The sequence below is a fragment of the Amblyomma americanum genome, chromosome 10 (genome assembly GCF_052857255.1).
Source record: "Amblyomma americanum isolate KBUSLIRL-KWMA chromosome 10, ASM5285725v1, whole genome shotgun sequence".
NCBI lineage: Eukaryota > Metazoa > Arthropoda > Arachnida > Ixodida > Ixodidae > Amblyomma > Amblyomma americanum.
The window spans coordinates 16,619,510-16,645,308 of NC_135506.1; the positions used below are offsets into that span (position 1 = coordinate 16,619,510).

The 25,799-nt window shown below is 44.2% G+C and overlaps 1 protein-coding gene across 5 annotated transcripts in view; it reads right to left on the reverse strand.

Annotated features, from left to right (window-relative positions):
• The window catches only part of LOC144107724 (uncharacterized), a 260,626-nt gene that overhangs the window by 194,429 nt on the left and 40,398 nt on the right, over nt 1–25,799 (reverse strand). For all 5 annotated transcript variants that reach the window (XM_077640867.1, XM_077640863.1, XM_077640859.1 and 2 more), the window contains exon 2: nt 1,743–1,826. The gene's annotated coding sequence lies outside the window, so the exon portion shown is untranslated. The remainder of the gene's footprint in view (nt 1–1,742; nt 1,827–25,799) is intronic.

The following is a 25,799-nucleotide window of genomic DNA, read 5'->3' on the forward strand; positions in this document are numbered from 1 at the left end:
GTTGATAAGATTTTAAATAGGGCTGTTTTAGATTATATTCAGAATTGAACGAACAGTGGCAAGTGCAACTTAATAATTAATTAATTAATTAATTATAATGATCGAAGCACATTTGAAATGCTAGTGTTTTTTGCACATTATACGCTTCAAGAGGAGGCAGGCAAGACAAACGTCGCTCGGAGGGGTGTACCTCGATATAGAACTTTCAGGTAGCTGCTCCGAAGCAGCTTAGTAGACCCCGAGAGGTTATCGACCTTGTTCATCTGTTGAGAAGAACTGGCCATGCATTCGGAATTAATTTACTACATAACTACGTTGCCAGTGATACACATGATGAAAGAAAGAGGAGGGGCTTCTGAGCTCGCAGCCTAACCTTAACGACAGGCGGGGACTTGAGCTTTGACGTCCTGTCCAGAGGTAACTAATCAAACTCGCAGTCCTACGAAGAGTAAAAGTTTTTAACGCCACAGAATTAAAAGCTTCATCGGGCAAAAATTGTGACGTCGGTCATAAAGCTCTCCAGCTGACATGAGTGAAGTAACGTCACCAGACAGGAGTATTCCCATTAGCTGGAAGGGAATTACCTCTCCAGCGCAGATAAATCCCATTGGCTGGAGGGAAATTACGTCTTCAGCGTGGATGATTCCCATTGGCTGGTGTGAAGTGTCGTCACCAAACCGGAAGTGACGTCATTTCCAGCACATACATCAACAGGTTCTAACCGTATCGCATTGCCAGCGCACAAAATAAGTGTAACTGAATTTTCCCCATTTGTTTGTGTGAGCGCATGGCGCACCTAGCAGAATGCACAAGCTTCCAGCGAGGGTTTTTCGACAGCCGCGAACGGCGCGAGTCAAATGTGCCCACTGCGATGGCAGCTTGGGTTTGCCGTTCGTAAAAGCATCAGAACAGGAAGTCGGGATTACTGCAGTTCTAGGCGGCTTAGTAGAGTGGTCCAGGCATCGAAATGCGAAAAAAGAAAAAAAAGAGATGGCGTTGCATTCAGCGCGGCAGATTTGGACGAGAGGGCTAGCGATGGGTGGATCAGTTTGCATTCCGTTCAAGCCGCTTTGGAACGATGAATCCGATCTGCCCGATGCTTTTTTTACTTAGTTTCGTTAGATGGGACAAAAGGCGCGCCATTGGTATCGGCGATGTTCCGGGCGCCTCGTCGTTGGGTCCACTTTCAAATACGACGCTGGGACTGAGCGCTTATAGTGTAAATCGATGTTCCGCGAACTCCAGCTCGAGGACTCAACCGGAGGGCATTAGATGTTTTACTTATGATTTGTTTTCCTTAAATTGAGCACTAATTGTTCAAATATTTGCTAGGACCCTTAGAGCATGTGACGAACTTTGCGGGGTTGTGAACAGAACGTAAGTATCGGCGAATGTCGGCATTATCCTAATGACGACTGTTGCAGGACTTTATCATTGCCTTAAAAGAGTGCTACATTTTCTTTCTCTCGTACTTACTATGTTTACCGGTCATCCTCTAGCAAATGGACCAGCGAAAAGTTGCATGGATTGAGGATGCTTAAGTTTTGCTTTCGGTTATAACGAAACTTAAGTTATTCGCATAACTGGTTTATTGCCTGTATTTGTTTACTTTTTCTTGAGGCAGCAGATAATGGAGTAGCAAGATTTTGTAATATACTGCCTCAAAGCGAATGCTTGGGTATGCTATAAAAGTAAATGAAGAAGCTTAAAACTAAGAAAACTTGAGTTGCTGCTTTACGTACCTTGTGACCTTTCTTCACGAAGGAAGATTGTCGTCCAGCAGAGCGCTCCCCTATCCTACTGTGTCCCGGGTGCCGGAGCTGCATCTGCGAAAAGTAAAAAAAAGAAACAGCGGCTTTGTTATTGTCGTCATGTTAATTGACAACTGCGGCTAATTTAACCAGTCACAAAAGTGCTGAGGAACAGTGACGCGTCAGCAGCCGTCGTTGCGGACAACAAAAATGTCGAAGAGAAAAAATGCTGTTTCAGATTTCATAGCAAACGTCTAGTCTTTTTCCTACGATTTAACGGTAGGGACATCTAAGCTTTATATCAAGAAAATTTCAGCGTGCTTTAATTTAGGTCTTAAGGGAGGGAACGGTGCCAGGCATATCAAACTAGGAAACAAAGGCACTGTACGGTAACCAAAGGAGTTCAAGTGGTTCCACTGCATCTTAGCACTGCACCATAACCTTCGGCATGGACATTCTGACATTATTATTAGAATAGAAAGAGGGGTAGCTGGTGCTATGTTAGATGAGTGCAGTGCACGTCACTTCTGCCGTTGCGAATACTTTTATGGCTCGGAGAAAATGCTCTGGCTCTGACTTTGTCTAACGGTTTATTGTAAGTGGAATCGTGATGATGCTTGAAAAGAAGGTATCGAAGCACAGAGCATGAGATACTGGTGTCGCCTACTGGCCAAAAAAAGCTCTTTTAGAGAGAACGAATTCAGATAAATCCGATTGCCTTATCTTCTAACTAGTAGCAACCCGAGATATTCAAAACAACAACCAGCGTTGTGTAGCACGCGGTGCTGCTTTATGACACTGATTTTAATTTTCGAAAATTCTCAGGCTGTTCCGCGGATGCCATCAGTAAGCACCGAGATGCACAACAAGTCTATAGTTCGACTACCCAATACTTGCATGCTTTAATGCAGGAAACGTGTCATCTTTTGAGTTCCTAACACGCCTAACCCATGTCTATGGGCTGTCCGTTGACGTTTGTCAATAAAGTCTATAGACTTTCAATACATAAGTCTTGTAGACTAGTCTATACACAAAAGATATCCTATAACCAGTCTATAGACAATTTATATATTTATGTTCATATACTTTAATGAACTTTCGTCTCTAGACAGTCTATAGAGTACGAATAGACAGAAGGGAATAGCTGTAAGAAAGCAGTAGAGTTTATGAGTAGTCTATAAAAAGCCTAAAGACTATCCTTAATGGAAAAGTGCCCATAAAACAAAACAGTAGCGCCACCGCGCGACTTTTCAAGCAACTAGGCATTATAATAAGCAGCCAAGGGAATTCTGCATTTCACGTTCCTGGAGTGGCCTCGTTTCAAGATGCGTCATGTTGCAGCTCTATGCTGAGTTTCTAATATACTCTGTGGGTGAAGGATGGGGTGAGTAAATATTACAATAAGCCTTTCTTCATTGTCTGTTTTTATGTAACGCGCGTAGCTATCTCTTTGAGAGTAGGTTCTGGCTTCATTGGAGTGACTGATTCAGGCGCTCCATCTGAAGCAAGTTATTAGGGTTTCAGATGAGCTTAATATTTGGGCAATGAATAAAGCTCTCTGCGTCGCGCTATTACTATTTTATGATAGTCTATACTTAATTCTGCTAAGAGGCAAAGCGTTGAAGGAAATGTAAGCGGAGAATTGATTGTCCATGAAACGACGAAGAAACGTGTTAACAATACCCCACGCATGCAACAGCGGGGCGAATTTTCACAATCGCACCGACAAAGGACTTCGAAGAATGGTGAAATAAATTTGCACCTGGCGCAGAGAAATATGCCAGAGTGATTTGTAGTCAAGTAGGCACGGCTTACATGGAAGCACGGGAAACTTCGTTTGAAGAACACGGCAGCGGCTGTTGAAACTCGAATGTGCGCTAAGCGACGTAATAAACACCTCGCAGTCACATTTCTTTTCCTGGCCGCCTTTAATTGGCTTTTGAAAGCGGTGAAGCCTTTCGGTTCCAGTTGGCGCGGTTTACGAGAAATATTCGTCTGCCCCTCTGTTGGCACTCTGGTTAGGATGATATGTGGGGAATTCAGGGAAGAGAATGATTATTTCAGGCTGGAAAGTCTGTTGAGCGCTTGACGCTTTAAACCTGAAATATAAGCTGTTGTGGTCACTTCTTTCTTGCTGAGTAAGCTATCAAGTGCAAAGTCACATGATGCTGTCTTGGGAAAGGCAGTGTGCGCTTGACATGAGGGGCTCCTGAGTAAAACTAAATGCCGAGCATGTACAAAGCTTAACTGCACAGGAGTGAACACCTTGCTAATACTAAAAAAAAAAAATTACTTTTGTTTCTGCACCGGCATTGAGAACCTAATAAAGGGGCGCTGAAGACAAACTAACTATCGTTTCACTGAAAGGAGAGCTTTTAGCAGCTAGAAAAGGCGAAAAATGGAAGTACAAGTGTCGACATTTAGCAAGTACTGATTTAGCAAGTAAACTGCGATTCGTAGACCAAATAAATCTTGGATCCCAGAGGCTACGCAACATCGCCATTTACTTCAAAACGATGATCACGGAGTGTTTTCCTGCGTAGAGTTTGAACTGAGGTGAGCAGAAATTGTTAAGTGTAATGTCCTCAGCAGTAAATGAGTCCTTTGCTGTTTTCCTGTCAAGTCGAGCTTGAACTGAGGGCAGGGGAAATAGGTAAGTGTAATGTTCTCAGCAGTAAATGCGTCTTTTGCTGTCGAACAAACATTAGAATAGTTAAAATGAGCTACAAAATTGTTTTTACTGAAAACTACATTCAGATGGAGTTGTTTTCAGTGTATTTTTAAAACGTTGAATACGTTAATAACGTGCTCTTTTTTATGTTGCTTCATGCTGTACAGTGCCTGCATTGTGTGGGAATACAGAAATACAGATCGTGCAGTATTCCAGTATGTCAAATGCAATCCGAGTGCAGTGCAGTTTTGCCGAAGTCAATGGACCTCTAAGCGTTGCAAACTGAGCGCCTTTCTTGATTGTCACCTTATATAATTACCTTTTTTAGGTTGGTTGGTTCTATTTCTTAACTTATTAGGCGCAAAAAATTGTGTACTCTGTTATTCTTTTTTGTTCATGTTGTGTGGAAACGGCTTTGTTATCGCTTGAAGTCCGAGTTTACAGGCGTAACGTATTCACGGCCTGACCACCGGCGTAATTCGTGCAGAACTATAGCGGTTTCCTGATGTTTCGTCTTAAGTCATTTGTTTACAGAATACAATCAGCAAACCTAATTGGAGTGAAATGTTTTGAAAAAAAATAATAAAAATAGCCGATTGTATTAAAAGAAGGGCCAAATCGTCATGCTCTTAACGAATGAAAAGACTTACACAAGACATCTAATATTGCTAAGTGAATAAACTAAATATTTTTAGTTTTATGATATTTTGAGGAATGTACATCTACGGTGCGTTTCTGGGTGTGCTAAACAGTGTGTTTGGTCTCAGAGTACTCGAAGTAACTTGTAGTTTAACCACGCTTACGTCTCTGTATCTAGCTCGAGCTGTAGTGCGAAATTTGTGATTAGAGCGCTGAAATTTTTAAGAATTGATAAAAATGGTATCTTGCATAGGCAGTCGCATGCTTCGGAATGTATTTCATGCAAAGGATTTTTTTAGGCTGTTATACGAGGATACGTTGGTCTGAAATTGGTGGTGCTGGCAGGAGAGATTCGAGCTTCGAACGCTGCATTTTATTCCTTGTTCCAGTAAAACATTTTTTTTTTCACTGATTAGCCTTCGCCGCAAGAGCAACAACAGTGACGCAGTCTGCAACTCATAATGCGTCCACCTTGAATGCCTTTTATGAGAACTGTTATGAGTTGCTTTGCAATGCAGAGGAACTCGTGACACGTACCTTTCTAGCTGGTATGTCAACTGGCAAGCGAAGAATGCAAGGCTTTTGAACACTGTACGCTACAACTCATTTAGGCGAAGAAAGCAAGCAGTATAAAATATGATGCCTCAATTCTTCTAACCCGAAATAAGTGTGAGCAGGGAAAGTACCTTTAGTTCCCGCTCTCATATTGTTCCGTAAATGTCATGCACTGAACTGATATAAAGAATGCGTCACTAACATGCCATCAGGACTGAGATGAAAGTAGTGGAGGTTTTTGAATGGCGAGACTAGTGATATAACCTGCAGGCGGCCGTCACTATTTATTACGTCACATTTAACACTGGATGAACATCTTCCTATCTGTGTACATGCGCTACCTGTAAAAATTCTTCAAGGGATTGCCAGTACATCTAATAAAATAAAATAAGGACATTTCAGCTTTGTATTTGAGTACGTGAACTCTCAGAGTCAAATATGCTCGAAATTAATTTCAATTACAATCTTCTGTAAAGAACTTCATATCATACTTGATTCATTATGGCACAAAAGCACCGCTGTTCTCACACAGCTTCTTGCTACTCGTTTTCCCGACAGGCACGGCTTCTAACTTGTCTCTTTTTAGTTAACGGCTTTTAACTAAATCCACTAACTTGTCGCCTTTACTAGCGCATCTGAAAATAAAACTGCAGCGGACACTTAAGCTCCGCCGTAAGAGTGTTACGCGATATAGTTAACGGTTTAATGCCCATATATGCGGAAAATGGTCATTATCTACTTTTCATGCATAGAACGATGGTTAGTCATACCACTCCTGGCGCATTGGTGCAACGGTGAAGCGATGCGCCACTGCCCCCGCAGGCAGCTGTTTCAAACACAGCCACCGGTGATGCTTGTGATACTCACGAGCAACCCCTCGCGACCAATTATTAATTTAACTGCCACCTGCTATGGCGGCCAGTTTGCTCACAATCTAGTGGAGAGGTTGCCAGTTGCCATGGTTGGTGGATAGTGCTGACGTCTCAAAGTTACTTGATAGGTGGCAGGTGGACCATCTGCTATTGTGTATATACACCGGCAAAGCAAGGGAATCTCAAAACACGTGGTTTTAAGTGGAGTTACACGCTTGTCTTCAAATATACACTGTCGAACCCGTAGGATCAACCAACTACAGATATCATATATGATGCTATCGTTCCAGACGCCCGCAATATAGTGAAGTTGAAAGGACACGGAGACAATATCTCTGCTATCAGGAACTTAATTTCAGAGTATCCCAAGGTGTTCGATGGTCTTAATGTGCATGCACCGAAAAGTCGCCGTCGTTAGTGCATATTTTATTTTCTGCGGTCAGAGCGACTCGCTTTGATAACAGTGATGCTATGCACCGCATTTTAATAGTTCAGGCCACCCAGCTGCTGGTTCTACTTGAGCGTAGCAATGTCTCGTGGTAGCGTTTGTTTGGACATGCTGCTTATGCTGCGAAAATAGCGGTAGGCTGAACTAGAACGGAGGATTCAATTGGCTAAAATGACAAACGAGAGAGTAAGGGCAGTAGCTAGCATCACTAAAGACAAAATCGCTTAAGTTAATTCGTTTTACGAATTAAAGAAATGAAGCACGGCGGAAAGCTGGAAAAGTTTTATGCAGTGCAAACGTTGGACGTATAACCATAGCCTCGTAGTTAAAACTGTTTAGTGTCTTTCAACCCACACTGTTCTGTGGCTAAGAATAACAGGCCGGATTTTACATTTAGGAGCATTGGGTACATTTAAGAGTACTTGAGTTTACCTTGGTTAAGAGATGTTTAATCTATAGAAAATAATGTGAAGTTTCTTAGTTTTGAACTTGTCTGGGCATAAGGCCACATCGTATATGAACCTCCATCAAAGCGCTGTCACAACTGACAATAAGTTCAGAAGACGCTGCTCTAATGAGTCATTAGTCTCTTAGTACAAATTTACTCCATTTTGGAAGATTCCCTTAACTCACTGAACTAGGCACAGCACATAAAAGTTCTGCCGTCGCAATCATGAAACACGTACGGTTACTACAACCTGGGCTTTGGGTTCGCTATTAGACAAAGCGAAACGGAATTCTCTAGTGCACAGTACCTCTCGCAAAGAGGTGGCTTCCGGCCGTCAGAGTTACCATCTTCGACATGGCGTGCACCAAAAAGGAAAGGAAATCCGTCGGCTCCTTTGCTGTCTTTTCCACTTTGTCCCAGCAGACTTCCTCATAAGACGCTGTGATCCCTAGTCTTGGAGAAGGATGACACTTAGTCCGCTGTAGTATTTCCTCGGTCGCGTTGTCTTTGGAGCACGTCGGTGAGGCTGTTTCTTTAAATTGATTCCGATCACTCCATTCGAAGAAAAACGCGCCTTAGCTCCGTGACAGCCGTCTTTCTATTCAGGGTTCCAGCACGCGGTACGAGTAGCTGTACCATAAAAACGTCATGGTAGTTGGTCAAGAAGGTATAATATCGTTTCTTTCATTGTCGCCCACGCTCCTTGATCTCCGAGACCACGCCGCAGACTGTTATGACGACACCCCCGTTGCCACTGCTGTTTAAAAGGGAAAGAGGGTGAGGGTGTATGGAGTCAGCTGCAGCCACTGTGCCACTGGTTTGTTTGCGGCATGGTCGACACACAGAACGTCCGTCTCAAGATGTTGCTGCCAGGTGTAAAGGTGTTTACAGCTGTTCAATGTCCATGCTTCAGCTTTTGCTTGAGGCTACATCACAGAATGTGCTAACTTAAGAGTAAAAGCATGGTGGCTACTAAAGGGGAAGTCTTGGCTTTGACAAGGCTCCGCTGCTCGTTCTTTGCCTTCGAGGTCATGTCAATGAGGGTCCTCTTTTAAAGAAGCCTCATTAGGAAGGCAGCTTGTTGGCTTCACTGCCATATCTGCTCTTGTTCGCGGTCTTTCCGTTAACGCCACACAGGATCGTGCTCTCAGGGCACCACGACCATCGCTCCGCAATGTAGAAAGCCCCGCGCGTTGCTGTAGTGCCTTTTCACTTGTATTGTCTTCGAGATCACCATCACTCCGGCTCTTTGCCTCAAGATACCATAGGCTTACGGAAGACCGGTTACTCCCCAGTGAACTCCCTGGCTTTTGGCTCCCGCACAAAGTAAAAAAAAATGCCACTACCGCTGACGAACCAGGACCACTGCACTTCGGGCACTCTGGGCGAGCTACGGCTGCTCTGCACGGCGCAGGTCGGAGGAAACCCACGGGAGCCGGAGCAAGTCCGCGAACACACACTACCAGGGCACGCGAGCGCCCGTTCACCGTCAGCCGTAAGGGCAGCCGTCGGAACGGGCTAGAGCGCGGGCTTTGGCGGCGTTCAGCCTCGCTCGGCAGCTGCCACGGACCGTAAATCGCTGCCGGGTGTCAACTTTTTTTCACCGCCGACAAGCATGTATGCTGCGGCGGCGTGCGCCGGCGCCCGCTCCGCCTGGGGCCCCTGCTTCATTCGTACCTCCAGATCACCTCCCTTCCCCTCCTCCTTCGCCTTGCTGCTGCTGCTATTACGACCTGCCCCGCTACCACCGCTACCTTCTCTCAGCAGGGTAAGGAGGAAAGGGGCTGCCGAGGAAAAGACGCCGTCTTTCTTACTTTTTTTTCTATGCCAGCGTAGGTACGGCTTGCACCGTCCCTGCGCCTCTGCTGCATACGTTCTCGTGAAGGGCGCATCTTCTCGGACTCATCACGGCGGCGTGAAGAGAGATTCACACCTTCTGCTCCGTCTTTTATGCGACCGCTCTGAGCCGTGCGTGCCTTCTTTTTTTATATCTTTGTTTTTGTGCGTGTTTTGTTCGACGTCCTTCTTTAGCCGGCCTCGTCTTCTTCCGGCTGCTGTAGGACATCTTCTGTCTTTTTCTCGCAATTTCGTTTGTTGCGGCGTGTTCGAGAGCGACCGGAGTTTAAGGCGCACCTCGCAGGAAACTGCTGTGCCTTGAGGGATGGAAGAAAACGGGGGGAAGGCGCGTCCAGATGAGTTCCCGCGAAACACACACGCCACAACAGATCCAGACACCTGTTTTGACCACTTTTGATACAAGTGCCCTAATGACGCTTCAGACGGAAGCGCGAGAGAGGCTCATAGCATGCACCACACTAGCTGTGGAAACGTGCCATTTTTCGTGTGTAAGCAGTACTAAGGTCGCCATGCGAAAATAGCCACGCTTTTCTGCCTGCAGTTTTATTGAGTGAAGAGTTCACGGTACCGGAAGTACCACCCACTGGCCACCTCCCCAGCGCACCCCCTAGCAATGAGGCTGTTCACTCACCCACCACCACCACTCTCAATCCACCTCAAACTCCCCATCCCGCTCCACCCCATTTTACAACACGCTTACCCAAGTATACCCTCCAAAATCGCCACCCACCGTTTGCTCTCCACAGAAAATTCTCCCTACAGAAATTTCTGTAGCATGTGTGAAGCCTCGGCTTTGAGTCAAGACGTTCGTAAGAGTAAATGCACTGAAGCAAACACCAATAGTAAATCCAACTAATTAAGTACAATTGTCACGTAAGATATCTGACCGTCCCTTTATTTTTTATTACAAAAGGCCATAATGAAATGGCCCACTTTGTTAACCATCTATTGCAGCCAGCGAGACCACGGCCAGTGGCCTGGTCATTCACTATTCGATGCTACTTCTTATAGGATTTGTGAAAACGTTGGCCACTGACTAGGTGCGTTGTACGAATTATGTTTGAAAATGTATGAAAGCAGCGATCTAGGACCTTGCCTGTTTGATACCTGCTCAGTTCTTCTTTTTCCGCTCATTCTGATGTAAAATTATGCAGCTGTTATCCACAGCTGCATTTGCAGACCCATCCTCTCTGCGTGTGAGCGATAGTTGTGCCGTGCAGTGCCGCCGTCGCTTTAACTACCGTGCTCAGAAGCAGAAAGCGGAATTATTTCGTTCAAATCGTGATAAAGAAATTATGTGCTCTTCTCGTTACTTGGCTTTCCGTGCCGCTTTGCGTAAAAGAAATTGTGCTAAATGAGATGAAAACAGCATTTAAAGCATGCTAAGAGACCGCTGTCAGAAACACGCAAGCACGCACGCACGCACGCACGCTCGCACGCACGCACGCGCGCACACACACACACACACACACACACACACACACACACACACACACACACACACACACACACACACACACACACACACACACACACACACACACACACACACACACACACACACACACACACACACACACACACACACACACACACACACACACACACACACACACACACACACACACACACACACACACACACACACACACACACACACACACACACACACATACACACGCACGCGCACGCACGCACACACACACACACACACACACACACACACACACACACACACACACACACACACACACACACACACACACACACACACACACACACACACACACACACACACACACACACACACACACACACACACACACACACACACACACACACACACGCACACGCACTCGACTAGGCTAGGAGTTTACTGAATTTATCACTCCCTTGGTTCTTGCTGCCTGATTGTGAACATCTTTTCGTTGCCCTGGTCGGTGGGAGTCCTGTTTTTCTGTGTTAATAAAACCCACGGCAAAGGTATCTCAGGGTTGTAACCTGGGTGTAGAATTGAAAAAAGAGTGCGGACACTTATGGTGAATTCCAGTCGCAGGCTCGGAGCGGTCTGCATGCTCTGTGACAGAGCGCCTGAATCCAGCGCAGAGCGCGCGACCTGAAATTGCGATTGGAGTACACTTGCTCGGGCCAGAGCATGCAGGCCAGAGCATGTAGGGCGCCGCTATCGCCGCTGAAAAAGAACGTCACGCAAACTTCCGGTCGGATGCGCCGATTTCGGCGGAGCAGTCCCGACTGCTCCACGGAGCAATCTCGGCTCGGCAACCGCTCCCTGTCTACGATTGGAAGACGCGATCTGTGGCTCAGATCTGCGTTTGGAATACAGTTGCTCCGAAAAGAGCAGGAAACGTTGCTCCAGAAGTGCTCCAACTCTGCGATTGGAAGTCACCAATAATGACATAGTTTTAGCCAACATGCAACGGAGACTCAACGATCAAAAAATTAAGTTGTTAGGTCAGAGGGAAAGAAATGCAGATAGAGCTGAAGTGCGATGCGCGCACATTTTTCTTTTGTGCTGTGTTCTTTTTGTCAACTCGTCTAGATTGAGGAACACTTTTGGTTTGGCTTATTGGGGTTTAACTTCCCAAAGCGACGCAGGCTATTGGGGACGCCGTAGTGAAGGACTCCGGAAATTTCGACCACCTGGGGTTCTTTAACGTGCACTGACATCGCACAGTACACGGGCCTCTAGAATTTTGCGTTCATAGAAATTCCGCCGCCGTGGCCGCGATCGACCCCGTATCTTTCAGGTCAGCAGCCGAGAACCGTAACTACTGAGCCACCACGACGGCGGAACACTTTTGGTGCGGCAATGTAAATGGTGAGGCTAATGTTAAGGCATACTGTGGAGATGGTTCGTGGTTCGTTATCATGTGTATGTTCTAAATCTGAAACGGTTTAGAGAAAGTGATTATAAAGTTTCTGTGTCTAATGAAACAACATGTGTTTCGTAATCAAGCTTAACAAATACTCCTTACGTTCGGAATATGCTGGTCTTTCATAATGAAAATTGATGCTATTTTCATCATGACGCTGCTAGAAAGTATATTTACATAAATTAAATATCAACACTTCTCGATGCGCATAAGTTTTTTTTTCTACTTTATTATACAGTAAATCAATCCTGCAAGCCACGGTAAGCTGAAGCCGCGAAGGTAAATTAAATATACAAGAACACATAATCTGTGTATCATGATAATTTATGTACAAGGGTTTAGAAAGCCACGAAAACGAAGTTTCTGCAATGAAAACTAAGGAACTCTGACTATCAGCCGAAGCATGAAAATTATATTCGGGCTAGCTAATATACAATACCTTGGTAGCATTTCGCCTAATAACGAAAAAGCTCAACCAGAGAAGTTCGGTAACTTTATTAACATCAATAGCTGTGTGGAAACATCGTCTCGTAAAAAGATGAGCTTAGGAGTAAACGTCATTAATAAGTGTCCTTGTCTTTTCATACAGTAGTGTGGAATTTTCTTCGTGTCTTTCTTTAGTGCCGAGCCAGTTTAGATCATTACTAATAGGTAGCACACTCCATTATTTGCTATAAGATTTTAATTTATTTCTGTTCACAATGATTAAGTGTCACACTACCACCTGTACTTGGTTGTCGTTTCGACTCTTCATTTCCCGCCATGATAAGCCCTGCTTAAGGCAAGATAAAGTAGAAAAATAGATATACTCGCACTTTTCTGTGCGTAATGTGCCGAAATGTTTCTGCATGTTTCTGAGAGCAATAAGCAACAAATTATTAAATTCAGCTCTCTCCATACGAAAGCAGGAGAGGTAAAATTTTTGTAGCTTACAAATAGCGTAAATAACAGGTAATCAACGCCAGATCTGCTTAATATTGCTGATATTGTCTAAATCCATTGACCGAAAATCGAAAAAAATTATAAAAAAGAATCCTCATTAGGTGGCCGCCCCTAGGATAAACTGGATTAGCAACTACTTGACTGACCGGACACAACTTGTTCAAATTCACTATGGGACATCTACATTGATTGTCATACGCGGATTTTCCCAGGGCAATGTCTCAGGCCTATTTTATTCCTCAAGTATGTAAAACAAACCGCGTACAAATTTCCATGTAAATATTCTGCTTTTTGCCAATGATTGTAACCTCCACCAGGAAAAGAACTCTTCTGACGTTCACGAAATACTAATTAACTCGATTCATTCAGCTCGGTGCTGGTCCGGCGACTCGCCGATGGTTGTGAGTACGAAAGGGTGCTATCCTGATTATAACAAGAGAAAAATATCACACGAGACAAAAATCAATCATCTATACACCCCTAACTCCAGTTTCTGAGCATCGCTATCAGGGCCTAGTGATTACTCATGACCTCCAAATGGAGGGTCATATTAACAACATTGGGTCAAAGGCACTGGAACGACAGTAGAGCTACTGGCTTACAACACATTCATAAGTTCGTTACTTGAGTATACTAATAATGACAGAGTAAGGTAGGTCTTTAGTTTAGTTTATATTTAGTTAATATAGATTGACACAATTCAAAGTCCCTGAATGACGCCGGAACGGTAGCATAAAGAGCCTCGCTTAACTATTGCGGCTAAAGTTTTTGAACTAACTAACGGTGAGCTAAACAAAAACACTTCGAAGTGGCACAAGCAGTGGCTGCAACTCGAGGCGTAGAATGCAAGATTACCGCGATGAGTTTCGCAACAGCAGCGAAAACAGCACAGCCGGCCAAGAGCGCTTCAAGGCACTTCTGCAGGTGGTTAAGATCGCCATTTAAATTCTGCGTGGTAACATTTAGCACCAAACTGTCCGGGACTAGTTTAGACGATGGTTGTGTATCCGGCTACCAGATGTCGCAAGCTAGCCATTGCCTCGAAGGCAAACGTCTGGGACCTTGCGTCATAGATAGATAGATAGATAGATTGACAGACAGACAGACAGACAGACAGACAGACAGACAGATAGATAGATAGATAGATAGATAGATAGATAGATAGATAGATAGATAGATAGATAGATAGATAGATAGATAGATAGATAGATAGATAGATAGATAGATAGATAGATAGATAGATAGATAGATAGATAGATAGATAGATAGATAGATAGATAGATAGATAGATAGATAGATAGATAGATAGATAGATAGATAGATAGGTAGGTAGGTAGGTAGGTAGGTAGGTAGGTAGGTAGGTAGGTAGGTAGGTAGGTAGGTAGGTAGGTAGGTAGGTAGGTAGGTAGGTAGGTAGGTAGATAGATAGATAGATAGATAGATAGATAGATAGATAGATAGATAGATAGATAGATAGATAGATAGATAGATAGATAGATAGATAGATAGATAGATAGATAGATAGATAGATAGATAGATAGATAGATAGATAGATAGATAGATAGATAGATAGATAGATAGATAGATAGATAGATAGATAGATAGATAGATAGATAGATAGATAGATAGATAGATAGATAGATAGATAGATAGATAGATAGATAGATAGATAGATAGATAGATAGATAGATAGATAGATAGATAGATAGATAGATAGATAGATAGATAGATAGATAGATAGATAGATAGATAGATAGATAGATAGATAGATAGATAGATAGATAGATAGATAGATAGATAGATAGATAGATAGATAGATAGATAGATAGATAGATAGATAGATAGATAGATAGATAGATAGATAGATAGATAGATAGATAGATAGATAGATAGATAGATAGATAGATAGATAGATAGATAGATAGATAGATAGATAGATAGATAGATAGATAGATAGATAGATAGATAGATAGATAGATAGATAGATAGATAGGTAGATAGATAGATAGATAGATAGATAGATAGATAGATAGATAGATAGATAGATAGATAGATAGATAGATAGATAGATAGATAGATAGATAGATAGATAGATAGATAGATAGATAGATAGATAGATAGATAGATAGATAGATAGATGCCAGGAAGAAAAAAAAAGAAAGTGCACAGGCCTGCTCAGTGGCTCAAGACGAGCCACAATCGCTACCACGTGCAGATAGTAGGAGAGTTGAAAGATGGGATAGAAAGACAGGATAGTAAAGACGCGCTAAAGGCAATGCCGATCCCGGAGGAAGTGCAATACCGGGCCAACCAGTGGCGGGAGTGAAGCATCCTTCAAACTCTCCGCCACATTGTGCGTACTATGCTGATCAATCCTGTTAGGTATTAAGTTCCAAATGCACAGTTGTAGCTTCATACCGAAAATCCGTTGGTATTTCTGCAACTTGTATCAGTAGCGTGGTGCATCTGCTTTCCCCTTCTCCCCTTCCCCTTTTCTTGAAAACCATTAATAAACGACTGCGCTTTGCTTTATTGCTCCTGGAGTATACAGGACTAGTCTTCCTAGCTATGGTGAAAACTCTACGGATGAGACGGCGCTCACCAATTCTTAATAATGATAATAATAATTAGCTTTTGGCGAAAGGAAATGACGCAGTATCTCTCTCATATATCGTTGGACACCTGAACCGCGCCGTAAGGGAAGGGATAAAGCAGGGAGTGAAAGAAGAAAGAGGTGCCGTGATGGAGGGCTCCGGAATAATTTCGACCACCTGGGGATCTTAACCGTGCACTGACATCGCACCGCACACGGACGCCTTAGCGTCCATGTGCTGTGCGATGTCAGCGCACATTAAAGATCCCAATTCTTCAATTCTTCGAGAAAGAAAACGCGGATGTTTAGAGACCGGCTGGATCAGCTCTCCAAGAATAAAAGAGGTGCTCGTTACTGACGGAAGCCAACAGCCACCGAAACCAAGGAGCGTGGAGGATGTTCTTTTTCCCAATTTGTGGTGTTAATTAATTGGAGATAATAGTGTAAATATTCAATCACTTAAAGCTAAGTGATAAGAAAGCAGAAGAAAAAAATAACCACATGCCGCCGGTGGAATTCGAATCCACAACTTCCGAATTTAGAACTCGCACTTCAAGGGTGAGTTCAACTGTAGGCAAGAGTTATTTTTAAGCGCTGTGGCTAGTTGTGCCAGTCGGCCAGGTGGGATAGGCCATGAGTGAGTGTGGCCAGCAATGCCTTGAGCCACTTGTTGACGGTTTCACGTGCAATTTGAATCTGCTAAGATTGCAACAAAAGCCGTTTTAGCCAGTTAGTTTTGGTGCTATTTACCGTAGCTGGCGCTGTCGTGATAGTGTTTTTCGGAATATTCAGTTCGGGTTCACAAACAGGGACCTCATTTTTTACTTGTATGCTTAGCTCTTGATGGTTGCTAAACAAAAGTTGGCTAGAATCACCCTCCTGCGTACTTCAGAAGTAATCGACGGCATTTCCTTCTTGAGCTGCTCAGAACATTAACGATGCTTTGATGCGCTCCCACGCCGCTAAGCTCGCTGTCCGTTTATGCAGCGGAGCTCAAGTGGCCCTTCGAACAACAGGTTTGAGAAGAACGCCTCTCCTAACTGTTCCAGAGCATTCTAGCTGCCATACGAACACATTGCATTTTTGAACTTATTCTACTCTGTGTTTTCTTTCTGTTGCCCGCTTCCATTTGGAGTAAAGGAAGGTACTGTTGTGAGAACGAACGCACTTATTTGTGCAAAGTTGTCAGTCCCATTTTAGTTGGATTCACACGACGTACTACCGTCCCCCAGACCACCGCGGACCAGGCGTCACGTGACGTTCAACTTCCGCTCCGTGAGGTCCACACCTGGCTCGCGATGTTGAGCGCTCAGCATGGCGAAAGGCCGTAGGCGTGCCTAATCCGATTATCGTCACCTGCAAAGCCAAAGATCGGAGACGTGGGGATAAGCGGATTAGTCATGGGCGCGGTCTTTCTCCGAACGCGGGTGAGGCCTTATGGAGCGGAAATGGGGTGTCACGTGACGCCTGGTCAGAGGGGGAATGATCCGTCGTGCGAATACACCTGTAAAAAACTTGCCTAGCTTCGAGCGCCAAGGAACGACAATTCGCTGCGTTTCTCTGTGACACTTCAAGCAGGCAAGATTGAAGTGTTGATTTGTATTCACCATTAGGAATATGTTGCTGTCAATAAAGGGGGCCGTCTATTTCCGTCCCATGCCTGTCTGCCTGAGCTGTCATATAATTGGTTTTGTGGGAAAGGAAATGGCGCAATATCTGTCTCATATTTCGTTCGACATCTGAACCGCGCCATAAGGGAAGGGATAGAGGAGGGAGTGAAAGACGAAATGATGAAATAGGTGCAGTAGTGGAGGGCTCCGGAATAATTTCTACCACCTGGGGATCTTTAACGTCCTGTGACATCGCACAGCACACGGGCGCCTTAGTGTTTTGCCTCCATAAGAACGCAGCCGCCGCTGTCGGGTTCGAACCCGGGAACTCCGGATAAGCAGCCGAGCGCTCTAACCACTGAGCCACCGCAGCGGGTGCCTGAGCTGTCAACAATTGGTTTCGCTGTGCTGTGTGATGTTAGTGCACGTTAAAGATCCCCAGGTGGTTGAAATTGTTCCGGAGCCCTCCACTACGGCACCTCTTTGTTCCTTTCTTCCTTCATTCCCTTCTTCATCCCTTACCTTACGGCGCAGTTCAGGTGTCCAAAGATATATGAGACAGATACTGCGCCATTTCCTTTCCCCCAAAACCAATTATTATTATTATTATGTCCATCGAGATATGTGAGGCAGTTACTGCATCATTTCCTATCCTCAAAAGCCAGCGTTCAATTCCTTTAGGATCAGGGTAAGGGGGCTATATTTGGTTGTGTTTAGTTACAGGCAAGGAATATTGACGACTAAGACGCTGTGCTGATATACCGCATTGCTCTTTTTTTCGTGTTCTGAAAGTGGCACTTGCGTGCACGTTATAATAAATGATCCGCGAAACATAATCTAATTACACCGATACAAGCGGCCATCGTGCCTAAGAATGACTGCTTTCACGACATATCAACAAACAGCAACATTACATGTTGGAACCGAAACCCCCCTTATAAAGGCATAGGCTTCTTCAACATCGATTCTGGAGATAATATTTTATGGCGCAAGGCCACTTGCGGCAAAAGAGCGTCATGGCGCAAGGTATTTTCGTGTGATCAAGGTGGGGTTAAAGACCCATTTCCAACGCATTTCACTCTGAATAAGCTGAGGAGAAGGCAAGGGGAAGCTTGTACCCATTGTATCATCGGTGGGTATCCGGCGGCGCTGGGTATCGAAACGCTAACCTCCCGCATGGGAGGCGGATGCTCAAACCACCATGCCACCGCTTATGATCATGAGACACGAAATAATAATTGCCAAATCACAAAAGAAGAGCTTTCTTGATTGATAAATTTCCAGTATTAAGGCAAGCCTGTGAACCACGGGGTCCCCCACATTTAATGGAAGAAGGAAGCTTCCAATGAAGTGCTCAGATTTGTTTCCTTAGCAAACCGCACAAACTGGAAATGCATATACCTTACCTATATCTCTCTCCCTTCCCCAGCCGGCCTGACGGCATCGTTCTAAGCCTTCTCTGCCCTACACGCTCACCGAGTCGCTGGATCAGATGGGCCAATGTGTTTGTCGTACTGCACAGCGGGGGCTTTACTGAATTTAAAACCCGCACCAGCTGTCCGATAGTCTCCGCCGCCACCGCTCGCTCCGGAGCGAAAATATGTGCTCGCGATGCCGTCGGCTGCTCAGAGGATTAAGCTGCACCCCCCCCCCCCCCTCTCCTGCCCATTCCATCCCGAGGCCTGTTTCGAGCGGAAGCGCGCATTGCGCAGCACAATCGCTTTTTTTTGCAAACGGATCACGTGGTGCTCCTGCGCCGCCGTAGATCTTCGAGTTGCTTCGACCGCCCGTTGCGTCCTCCCGTCGTTGTTGCCGCGTGTAGCGTTGTTGATGTATGGCACTAGGAGAGGGGGGGGGGGGGTGCGCCTTAGGGCTCTAGACTGTTGAATAGAAATGCACTGGTATTCTGTGGCTGTGCAGAAATAATGGGTGTACAACATTCAGGATCGCATATTACGTTTGCTAGCCGCCGTGGCTTGGTGGTTAGAGCGCTCGGCTACTGATCCGGAGTTCCCGGGTTCGAACCCTACCGCGACGGCCGTGTTTCGATGGAGGCGAAACGCAAAAGGCGCCCGTGTGCTGTGCGATGTCAGCGCCCGTTAAAGATCCCCAGGTGGTCGAAATTATTCCGGAGCCCTCCACTACGGCACCTCTTTCTTCCTTTCTTCTTTCACTCCATCCTTTATCCCTTCCCTTACGGCGCGGTTCAGGTGTCCAACGATATACGAGACAAATACTGCGTCATTTCCTTTCCTCAAAAAACTATTTTCCATTTCAGCCCCATAATCATTCGGACGTTCCGGGGCTTTGACAGAGGTTTCGCAAGTTCTGGTTTGAACGACGGTCACATGGCTGCAATAAACAAAAACAGATGTTCAAGATGCGCTCAAGGCATACCCCGCAACATGTAGGAGAGTGTAGAAAAAAAATGGGGCATTTTATTCATAGCGCTCCTAACTTTTAAATGAGCATACTAAATTTGTATTTAAGTGCTCTGACCCGCCATGTGTCAGCTACAATTCGGTTTAAAGTTGACCACATTTGCCTTTTTTAAGCAGGAAAGAAAAAAAAATTGCAAAGCGAGCTTTGATGAATGAGAACAAGGTCAAAAAAAGGGGCGAGCGAGAATCTGTACGCCACATTTTGCATAACTAAGCAACTCGGTCAGCCTGGTGTCCGAGACTAATGAGAGTCTTTAGTTAATAAAAGGCGTTATAGGTCTTATTTTATGCAGTGTTTAAACACTTCGGTGCATCGGGTAGATGAGAGAGAAATACGTTCATCCTGTCTATATGTCTTTCTTTGCGTCGTGTTTTTAGCGCAATAAATACGTCTATGGGTTCTGGATATGTCTTCATTTTTTTGCCATGTATGCGTACGATTCTTGACCAACATGACTATTCAAACGTACATAGCAGTTGTTCAGACTGCATCAAATAGCTTTTCTTAATCTAAGAACTTCACACGAACCGGTCAGTTACTTCACATTTTTCGGCTACATGATCTGCTGCCGCGTACTCTTCTTGTTCTTCTGGAAATCAGCGAGCTGGCTGTGCTCACTGAATACCAGCAAAAGGAACTACGAAATATTTTTCGCTCAAAAAGGAGTAAGCCAACAGGCATGCATTTTTTCAGTTCCTTAACGCTACCTTCTTTTTGCGAACTAACATAAAGGTCATATGATATATTTTCAGTACACTTCAGGTCATGCTATATTGCCCATATAACGCTATCAACTTTCAGAACCTCCTCTTGGACGGATTTTTGGCGGGTATGTAATTTATTTTGGATTGCCAATTTGCAGCCACAGAGTGCTTGTAAAGCATTTGTTTCATTCTTGCCTGCAGTCGATAGTTGCAAATGCTTTTTAATGAATTCTGTATCTTACGTTCAAAGCGCAGAAAAGAAAACAAACTAGAACGAATTTAGGTTGAAGGAGAATATTTGTGAAGCTGCTGACATTTCTAGAACCCGCTTGGATTAAATAAGACGTTAATGATACATTACGTAGACAATATCAAGAGACAACGATTTCTTGCTGGGCACTGAAACCAATGCTTCTTTTTGAAGACTTGTCTTGTACAGCAACTTCAACGAGACCCTCGACATGTTCCTTTAGCCGAGGTAACTTCTTCGTTGTGATTGTATAACCTTTTCGAAGGCGTAAAAGCGGATTTCGAAACTTTTGGTTTTTAGGAACTCAACGGCTCTGCTTAGAACTAATATTCAGTTTAATCATCATGACCGACTGCGGGTTGTCTAATTATAGTTTCAATCATTGCCATCCAAATCAAATGAATGGATTAAAAAACCATTTCAGAATGTAGTTTTCACTACCACGCGGGCCTTTTTAAAGGAATCACGGAACATCACATGCGTGAACAGCCTTGTCTGGGCAGCCAGGGTAAAGATGGCACAATTGGCTACCATGCACTGGTTGGATTTCCACTTGGTTGTCCCACTATCAGCCACGGGCGCACTACACAAAGCACAACAGTATCCATTCCCACAAAATGACTAACAGTGCAGAGTGCAGGTAGTGTTGTTTGTCGAGTATCTACTAGTAGACATCCACAGATTGTTTAAGCACGCTTCGTACTACCCGGCCGGATTCAAACGCCTAAACGCGTACGGGTTATTCGTGAAGAGAGAGGCAAGATTGTGATGTGTAACCTGTTGCTACAAGCACATTCCGCTGGAACGTTTTGCTAGAAAGTTGACTTGGCCTAGTTACTGACTACAACTTAGTGAAACGAAGAGAAAGATTACGTTTTCTCTTCAGAGAATGCTGGCGTTTTGCTTGAAGCTCGATGGGACCTTCAGTACGTGTAGTGGTTACCAACAGAATGCATGAAATAAAAATGTTATTGCTACTGCTACCTAAGGCGAAAGGTAACTGCTTAATAGCGTGTAAGCATGGTTTACAATAAACAATAAAAGAGAATACGCTCTCACTTTAACTTAAGTCTAGTTAGTTTATAGTTTATAGGGCTTAACGTCCCAAAGCGACTCAAGCTATGAGGGACTTTAACTTAGGTTGTGGACGTTGCGGAGAATCAATGAGAAAATAAACGTCGTACGGCGGCAATAGAAGATATGTGGCTAGCCCCTAGATTCCTACGTTAGAAGGCATAAAGTTGAAAACTTTCAGTAACTATTACTAGTATTAGAGCGTCGCTGCTGTGTAACCCTTATTCTGCAGCGCATGAGTCATTCGCTGCTGTACTTCCACGATGAGCTAAAAAAGGCCCATTTTATTTTTCTGCTAAGGAAAAGAAACTTTTAATCCTGATTGGTTCAGCGCAGAGTTGCAGTGGGTTCACAGCTGCTGGTCACGCTCTACCGCTGACACCGTTCACATTTTTTGCTCGAGAAAAAACACACTAAATGCGACAGCACTCGAGCGCTGATCAAGGCTCATCTCATTAAACGCAACTGTAACGCGACATCGTAGACAAGCGGCATAAAAAAGAGAAAAAAAAAACTGACTACAGCTATGGGTGGGTCATGCCTGTTTCTAGTGAGAGAAAAAAAGGTAACAAAAAAGCGTGAACTGGTGCCCGCAATGACGATACCGGTGCACGCGACTAAAAGAAGGACACACGGGAGGAGTTTGCGGAGGACCATAGCATAGTACGTGCGAAGGTTTCTGCAGAGACATAAAGGGAATGCGCGCACCCGTGACGGCGCGATGGAAGAGGGAAAGAACTAACGGGAGTGCGAAAAACAGAGATGCTTAAAGAACAAAAAAGAAGTGTCCGCGAGAAAGAGAAAAAAAAACGACGCAGGGTTAAGGATTAGGGAACGGCCGTGAAAACTACAGGAGAAATAAAGAGAGAAAGAAAGAAAAAGGCAGATAAGGAAAACAGGCGAAAGAGCAGTCCGACCCCACCTCCACCTCAAACGCCACAGATGCGCGGGAGCGCGGATAGAGCGAAGAAGAAACGGGATGCGAGAAAGAAGGGCTGACGGTAGGATGGAGAAAAATTCACCGAAGCAAAGGAAGGCATTGGGGAACCGAAGGAAGAGCTAAAGTGGTGCGGGAAAATAGGGAGCGAAAGGAGCCCCTAAGAAAGCGAAAAAGGGAAGGCGTATGAAAGAGGGAAGTGTGAGACAGTGAGCAGGGGAGATCCGTAGTGCGAACAGAAAGACGAAATGGCGATGGGGAAAAAGGGGAAAAAGATAGGGAAAAGGAGGATGGGTCAGAAAAGGAGATTCGGGTACAAAAAATAGCAAAAGGGAAAGTATAAGAGGGGAAGACACGACGAGACGACGCACCGCTCAGAAATGAGGCAGGCGATAGAGGATAAGAAAACAGTAAAAAAATAAAAAGGAATGACCAAGGTGGTAAACAATAAAGAGAGTAAAAAAAAGACATTGCGTGGAGTACGTGTGCTGCGAGGAAAAAAAAACGCATAAAAAGAGAGCCGAGGACAGGACAGGGTCTTCCTTTGTAGGGTTTTACTTTAGCCGTAATTAGCGTTCGTGATCTTGGCTTGCGGACGTCTTAATATTTGCCTTGATTGAGAGAGTCCTCGGCACGGGCTCTTTTTCTCTCTTTTCATCTATAAATGTGGGCGGCTAAATGGGGAAGCGCTTGATACGGACTAGTCATATTGACTTTTCCGATCTCTCCTTTTAGATGGTTGGAAAAGAGGGAATATCTGGTGGCAGACTTGGACAAACGTTCTTGTAATCGCAGATTTTGGGTCAAGGAGCACCGGGTTATGTATATACCGTTAAATAATGCTTCGAAATACGATTGAAAAAAAAAATCAAGTTGCGTGTGTCTAAGACATGATACAAATTTCACGATTAACAGTGAGCACATTTAGTCTTGCGGTTTTGACAGCGAGTTTAAATGCGCCACCTGTCTGTCATCTATTTTACAACTTAGCAAATACAGCAAGCAAATGTAGATTCCTTAAGAGGCTGAAAGATCTAAATAAAATAAATTATACAAATATACAGTCCGGTGACACTAACCTTTCCTTTTGGATAAATCGCCACACTACAGCTAATAAGACTTAAGAGATACCTGTCGTACTTTTTTTAAAGAAAAAAGCGTTTTGTGAAAATTTCAGCTTTGGACCTGCTTGTTTTTACAAGCACGCCATATAGCATTGAAAAGTTCGGTCGCAGTTTTATTTAAAGTCTTTAAAGAATCAGTTATTTGAGTAGTAACTTGCACAAAAGCGGTTTTTTTGTCAGAAAAAAAAAGGGCTCGAAATTTTCGCCGTTTCCATACGCGCCCCTTGTTTAAGCTTTCAATGGGCTTGGAAACATTGATAGAGAAAGCATCGATATGTGGCTGCCCTTGGTGTGTACGAAGACAAACTAGAACTTAAATTCGGTGAAAAAACCGAGTTCGGTACCTTCTCGAATATTTATACAAAAAAAAAGCTACTTCTCTCATAGGAGCATTAAGGCTGAAAGGTTTAGCGATGCTAGCTAGGAGCTACTTCAATTTCTTAACAACGGGTACGCAAAACGATTAACACAGTGACGACGTTTTGCATAGCTGTACAGCGATTGTGTTTATGTTATGGGATGGTAAGAACTACTGCTCCATGGAGTGAATAATGTGCGGGGAAGTAGTTGATATTTTGCGCGGCGCGTTTGTGAAGAACTTCCGGAGGGCATTCGTCCGGTTTTGGATACCAATTCTACCTCGCTACGAATGGTAAACTGATGTTCTCTTCCGAGACTGTTGAACATTACTTTGGTTTTCTGCATATTATTTTTTAGACCCACTGTACTGCTCTGCCTATCTCACTCATTGATAGTGCTTTGCAGTTCACCTCCTGAGTGACTTAAGAAGGCAATGACATCAGCGAATCACAGATTACTAAGGGATTCTTCATTAACTCTTATGTCAAACTGTCTCCGGTATATGCCTTTGGATACCTCCTTTAATCAGGCGGTGAATAGCATTGGCGAGATTGTGCCTCCCTGCCTGACAACCTTCTTTATTGAAATTTTATTCTTGACTTTGTTCACGACTATGGTAGCAGTGCACTCGCTATAGATGTCTTTCAGAATTTTTACATAAGGCTTTTCTACACCCTGATTCCACAATGCCTGCAAGACTGCTGTTACGACTGAGTCAAATGCTTTCTCGCAATCTACGAAGGCTTTATATAGTGATTGGTTTTATTATAAACATTTGTGGATCCCACAATTCATAGTGTGAATATAGTCTATATTCGAGTATCCTATATGAAAGCCTGCCTGATTATTTGGTTGATTGAAGTTGAAGGTTGCCCTATCTCTATTAGCAATTACCTTAGTAAATACCTCATAGGCAACGGAGAGTAATCTGATCGGTCTGTAATTTTTCAAGTCCTTGGCGATGCATTCTTCCAAGCTTCTGGTACGGTCGAGATCATAAGGCATTGCGTATACAGGGTGGCTAGTTTTTATAGCATGATCTCCCCTCCGTCCTTCAACAGGTCTGCTGTTACCTGATCCTCCCCAGCTGCTATTCACCTTTACATTGCTCCTAAGGCCTTCTTTACTTCCTCTTTCGTTACTGGCGGGATCACGCATTGCTGTGTGCTACTGTCTCTCTTATTAAAGTTCCGATTACGCTGGCTGCTGTGTAGTTTGTGTAAAGCTCTTCGGCTACATTAACTATATTATCTACATTGATAATGACAATGCGCTCATTGTTTCTGAACGGATACATCTGGTTTTTACCTACGCCTAGTTTTCTCTTCACCGCCTTTAGGCTACCTCAATTCTTTAGAGCATGCTCGATTCTATCCATATTAAACTTCCTTTTGTAGGGTACCTTGCGCTAATTTATTATTTTTGATATTTCTGCCAGTTCTATTCTTTGTGTAGGGTTAGACGCCCTCATGCTTCGGCGTTTCTTAATCAGATCTTGCGTCTCCTGAGACAGCTTGCCGGTATCCTGTCGAGCCATCCTACTTCCTACTTCTACTGCGCACTCCGTAATGATGGCTGTCAGATTATCGTTCATTGTATGGACATCAAGATAGTCGTCTTCAGTTAGA